A 5733-nucleotide genomic window follows, 5' to 3' on the forward strand; every position below is an offset into this window, starting at 1 on the left:
CTGAGCTTTGCTCTTCCCCTTAGCACCATCCAATGGCCTTGCAATCAGCATTTCAGCTTCAGGAGACTCACAGCTCTCCTCACATCGTGTCTGATGAGGTACCCAGGTACTAATTGGGAGGGGCAATCCTCTTTGTGCCGCTAGCTGCTATTGCAGGACACAGGAGGGAACATGGACAGGGAGAGCTGAGAGAGCACAGCGCACCCACCCAGCCCATTTGGCAGCTTGAGCTGGAAATCTGAGACGCCTGCTTTGCAAGAGACGTTTCCTTCCTGAAGACACTGGAATGAAGACCTAGCACAGGGCTGCATTTAATGCAAGTTCTGTGCTAAGGCTGTAGTGCATACCCCAGCACTTGTAAAGGCAGCTGTCTGCGTGTGTGACCGTTCCCTAAGCACCAGGGGCAAATCCACAGGGAAGGGCATTTGCTGCAATTCCCCTAGCCTGGGTGAAGCTGCAACAGCCAGCGATAACACAGAGTTTAGCAGACTTGTTTTTCCAGGCAGCAACAGGCAGAGGCAGCATATCACAGCTCTTCTGTCATGAAAGAAAATTACCCTCTTTACTCTATTTCAAGGCAAAATTAAGATTTTCTTTCTTTCTCCCATATCTTCTTTAGGAACAGACTCAAGCGAAGAAAGTTTTTGAGGTGTTGGATCCTGAAGGCTGCTTCAGATCTATCTTGGGACCTCCTGAGAGATTTCCAGAGATTCTCATCAGCTTGTCATAAAAGATCTTGCCAAGCTGAGAGGGTATGTGGGCCAGTTTCCAATCTCACCTGAATTCCCCTCTGTCCTCTTCTGCATTCTGGGGTTAGCATATTTCCTAAAGAGATGCTGTTTGCTTTCCTTTTTCCTTTTTCATGTGTGACATGAGCATGCACAGTGCTCAGGACTGGCCTGAATGCCAGGAGCCCCCAGGTATTTGCTTGTGCTCACACTGAACCCATTCTCACCCGGAGAATATTTTTCATGCTCAGGACAGATACATGGGTTTTTCTGGAAAACCTGGCCTTTCATCTTCTCCAAAGTAGCCATAATAAGCATCAAAAGATTTTAACCTGCATTTACTGAGCCACTATCCCACAAGCAATTTGCAGGTCAGTTTACATACCCTCCATGCAGTCTTTGGGCTTTAGAGATGGAAGCAACCCTGGCAGTGCCAATGGGTGTTACATTACGTGACAATTTTGTGATGTTGGGTTAACCTTCAAAGAAACTGGACTGAAATCATGTAACTATTTTCATTACAGCCTCCACCTGGACTGACATCACAGTCTCACATAATAAACAAGAGTCCTGTCCACTAAACCCTTTCAAGCTGTATGTTTTAATCAAGTTTTCAGTTGATGCAAAGATTTTGGTGAAAATCCCACTTTGAAAAAATCACACTGTGAGTGCCTTTATGTTTGTGGACTTCCCCTTCCCTTGATCATATTTTATTTTGTTCTGCTTTCTTTACTAATTTTGCCAAAACTAACTTCTGCAGACTTTGGTTTGCTTTATTCCCAGGTTTTTACTTCAAACATTTGATTTTAAAAGGTTTTAAAATCTGGACTTGGGAATAAATGTCTCAGGTTTTCAAAGCCAGAGCAATTTGCTTTAGCAAGCTGGTGTATTGCACCTATATCAGCTTAGTGGCACAAAACATCTTTAGGGAATTTTTCATTAAAGATTTCTCATTTTATTTTCACGCAGACATCAGAACAAAAGCCTAGCCAAGACTGATTAAGCTTTAAATAGTTTTACTCATAACAGTGAGGAGAAATGGGCTGCATAAAGGATTTGCTTGCTGTGTGCTTGGCCTGTGTGAACGCTATACCATTATTACCAAAATTATTCATACTTGTGTTCCACGCTTAGTGTGTGACAAAGAATAAAGTATCAGAAGTTTTAGCAGATAAGGCAAGGGTTCAACCCATGCTGTGATGGAAAATGTGCCACTTTACTAAAGCTGCAGAACTGGCTTATGTGCCTGACAATCATAGACAATTAGCAGCATTTTAAAACACAGCCAAATTTGGCATTTTTATACATGCCAATTTTGTTTTGTGCTATTTAGATTATTCACGTGTATTATTTCGTATGCCCAGGGTAAGAGATCTGCCCTTCTTATCACACTTCATGTTGCTGTTCATGACCTCAGCGTTATTTCATATAGGCAAAAGTTGATGTTTGCCTCATTGCTGTCATTTTACTAGGGATGGGTCATTATGCAATTACGGGTCCTTTAATACACAAATTAATTAGCTTAATTACTTTGTATTTGCCTGCTCTGACTGGGCCCTATGCCTAATGAAAAGATCTGTAATGTAGGAACTAGCTGTCCGCTCTGAACCTGTTATTTCTCCACACACGCCACTCTGCCACAGCTTTTGCTGGGAACACAAAACAGGATGACAGTCAGAATATGCAGTGGGGAGAGAAACTAATGAACAAAGTCTGTGTTTGACAGCTTAAATGTGCTGAAGCCAGCCAACACCTGCAGTCACCTGATGCTGGTTACAGGCACGTCTATTGACAGAAGCTGGGGCATCTACAGGGAAGATGCAGGTCTAGAGAATGTGCTCACAGCCCATCAGAGCTGGAGGAATATAGCTCAGGCACAGTCCACTGCTGGCTAGGCTGGAAGCTGCAGATACCTACGTCTTGGCTGAAACGGTATCTGACACCTTTCTTTAAGCTGCAGCATGGGAAGGTCATGTGGGTGGCGGGTGTTAACCCTGTTTAGATCCTTTTCTGCACTCCTCTGCAGGGCTATCTACTGGCAAGGAGACCCAAAACAGGCAAGGAAGATGGATTTGTTTCAGCCCATCCTTCTGCCATCCTTATGTCAGGTAGGAGCTTTCCAAAGTTATCCTTGCTGGGCTCCTTGAGGAGTATCGAAGTGAATTTGTCATGATTGGTAGGAACTGGATCACCATCTAAGGCCATTTGGGAGGAGAAGTCAGAGGAGCAAGCGATGAGTAGAGTTCAAAGAGAAAGTACTCATGCTGGACCCATGCCGGTTCTCAGGTCCAAGCTCAGTATCCATGCGGGCTGGACACAAACCTGTACTGAGTCAGAGCACTAAGAGGACTGAGGCACACAGTGGGAGCCAGCCACATCCCTACATGCAACCGTGCCAGCATGGAATCCCTCTCCAAACATCCTGCTGAGACTCCACCTGCACTTCTTTTCTCTCATTCCAGAACCCACGAGTTTCCTCACCAACTGCCTCCCGGTTCTGCTGGCACAGCCATCTGTAGTGTCTGGAGGTGGAAACCTCAGAGCGCTCCCTCAGCTGCTTGGTCCTTGGTCATGTCAGCTCTCCAGTCACCTCCACTCAGCAGCATCTACTGGCTTTTTGGGTACCTTCAGAAACAAGGAAGTCAGAGGTGCTCTGTAGAATATTCCCCTTTTTGTCCTTCACTGTGAGTTGCCAATCATTTAATCTTCAGCCTCTTCGTTGTTTGGTTTTTATTATTATTACTTGTTTGGATTTTTTTTACACATCGCAGAAATGCTGAGGTTGGATGGGACCTCTCAAGATCACCTAGTCCAACCCTCCATGCTCAAACAGTGCCAGCTAAAGCAGGTTGCTCAGGACATTGTCCAGTTCGGTTTTGGAATATTTCCAAAGGTGGAGACTCCACAACCTCTCTGGGCAACCTGTGCCGGTGTTTGATCACCTTTACACTAAAAAAGTTTTTTCCTATGTTTAAATGGAATTTCTTGTGTTTCAATGTGTGCCCATTGCCTCTTGGCCTTTCAGTGGGCATCACCAACACTGCTGGCTCACTTGTAGTCCGCTGGGGTCCTCAGGGCCTGCTTTCCAGCCAGCCAGCCTTCAGCATGCACTGGTGCATGGGGTTATTCTTCCTCCAGGGCAGGACTGTGCATTGCACTTTTTGAATTTTGTAAGGTTCCTGTTGGCTCATTTCTTCAGCCTGTCAAAGTCCCTCTGAATGGCACCAAACCCATCTGGCGTATGAACCGTTCCTCCTCTTATCGTACCATCTGCAAACTTGCTGAGGGTGCAATCTGCCTCAGTATCTAGGTCATTAATGTCGAAGTTACCTAACTGCAGAACAATCAGATAGTTCAGGTGCTGCTAGGTTTTATCCACTGGTAGCGCATTTGCTCATTTGCTCATTTTATTTATGAATATCCTGTTTGTGGAAAGTAAAGACAAACAATTCTCCATTATTCACCTTTGTGTTTTAGGTGCAACATAAAGCCAGGGGATTATTAAGTGAGTCTTAATCTGATGAAAACTGTAACAGAGTATTTCCAAGAAAGCAGTTTTGTTTTTCAGGATGAACATCATGCAACAACAATTAGAGGAACACTAAGACTTATTTTTTTACTAAAGATTATGTACTGAAAACAGTCTGTTTTCTAAAGTGGGTTTTGTGGCTACAACACAGAACACACATACTAAAAAAGAACAAATGAGACATTAAAAGATACTCCCTAGCCCTGGAGTAAAACTAAAACACTGGAAATAGGATGTTCCCATAAAAAAATAATAAGAAGAATTTAAAAATGCATAAAGCGTATATAAATATGTGTCTGTATATAAAAATATATGTATATAAACATGAGAGAAGTTGTATTTTTGCTTTCCAGCCAGCACAAGCATACCCTAGCTTTGACAACAGCATAGTGCAGTATATATTTTCATGCCAATATAGGTTCAGTCTCTTGATGCAAACATGTGCAAAAGATGAGAGACAGGTATAAGGTGGGGAAGTTATAGATTCATACACAGACAAGCTTGTAAAGCTCTCCTGTGTAAGAAACAGAACAGCAGCTAGAATTTGCACAAGGCCAAGAGCCTCCATCCTCTTTCCTAGCAATAAACTAGTCCCTATTATGTCTCTGATATATTGATCTTTGCATCTGTCTTACGAGAACTGTGTCTCCTTTTGTTTTATCACAGTAACCAAAAGTGTACTTTCCTATCATTCTCAATCCTGAGAGATAATGGGGCAAAACATAACTGTTGTTTGTTCCTTTGCGTTCACAGGCTGTGTTCCTGTTTGATTAGTGGTGCTTCCTCTTTCCTGTCCTTTGTTTATTGCTCTAACACATTTCCTGTTTATCAGTTTATAGTAACCAGACAAAAATAAAATTATTTAGAGCTCTGAGAGACCTCTGTCTGGAAGTGCTGGAGGTACAATCAGGCAAAGTGTTTGACTTCTGTACCCTTTCCTGATCTCTCTGCTTCGTCTTCCTCTCCATTTTCTCTCCTCTTTCCCAACCCTCCTCTCTTTGCCATCTCACCTTTCACTCACCCATTCAGGCACTGGAAACTTAAGTATTTGGCCAGAAGGAGGGAAGGAACCACAAAAAGGGGCCACAATGCAGCCAGAGTAAACATGAGCTTCACAGAGGCAAACCATCTTGCTCCAGCAGTACTGGTAAGAGAAACAAAGTTGGACTTGGCTCTCCTGTGATAGGCCGTGCGCAGGGCAAGCCAAACAAATGAGTAAAACTGAGCCCATTGCTGGGTGTCCACCAAAAATTGGATTTAGAACTGTAAACCTCAATAAATAAATAAATAAATGTGTTGCTTTTGCTTCTTCATGATTTGGGGACATGTAGGGTTTACATTTTCAAGCTTCTCTTTACCATATGGAAGATTGTTGTTTTTAAATTACTGTTTTCCTTTTTGACAAAAGCTCACATTCACAAGTAACATCCTGACAACAGCATCTAGAGCTTTAAAAAGACAGGACAATACAGACAC

At 43.1% G+C, this 5733-nt stretch overlaps 1 long non-coding RNA gene across 2 annotated transcripts; it reads left to right on the plus strand.

Moving 5' to 3' along the window:
• The first annotated feature begins 623 nt into the window (after window positions 1-623).
• On the plus strand, window positions 624-5525 carry LOC118256317 (uncharacterized). 2 transcript variants are annotated; one of them, XR_004781194.2, is made up of 5 exons: window positions 624-752; window positions 1253-1392; window positions 2755-2836; window positions 3191-3412; window positions 5287-5525. It is a non-coding gene; the product is annotated as an uncharacterized LOC118256317 (long non-coding RNA). The 2 variants fall into 2 exon arrangements; XR_004781192.2 differs by lacking the exon at window positions 5287-5525 and having other exon boundaries at window positions 3191-5000.
• The last annotated feature ends 208 nt before the right edge of the window (window positions 5526-5733 follow it).

The sequence above is a fragment of the Cygnus atratus genome, chromosome 3 (genome assembly GCF_013377495.2).
Source record: "Cygnus atratus isolate AKBS03 ecotype Queensland, Australia chromosome 3, CAtr_DNAZoo_HiC_assembly, whole genome shotgun sequence".
NCBI classification, from domain to species: Eukaryota; Metazoa; Chordata; class Aves; order Anseriformes; family Anatidae; genus Cygnus; species Cygnus atratus.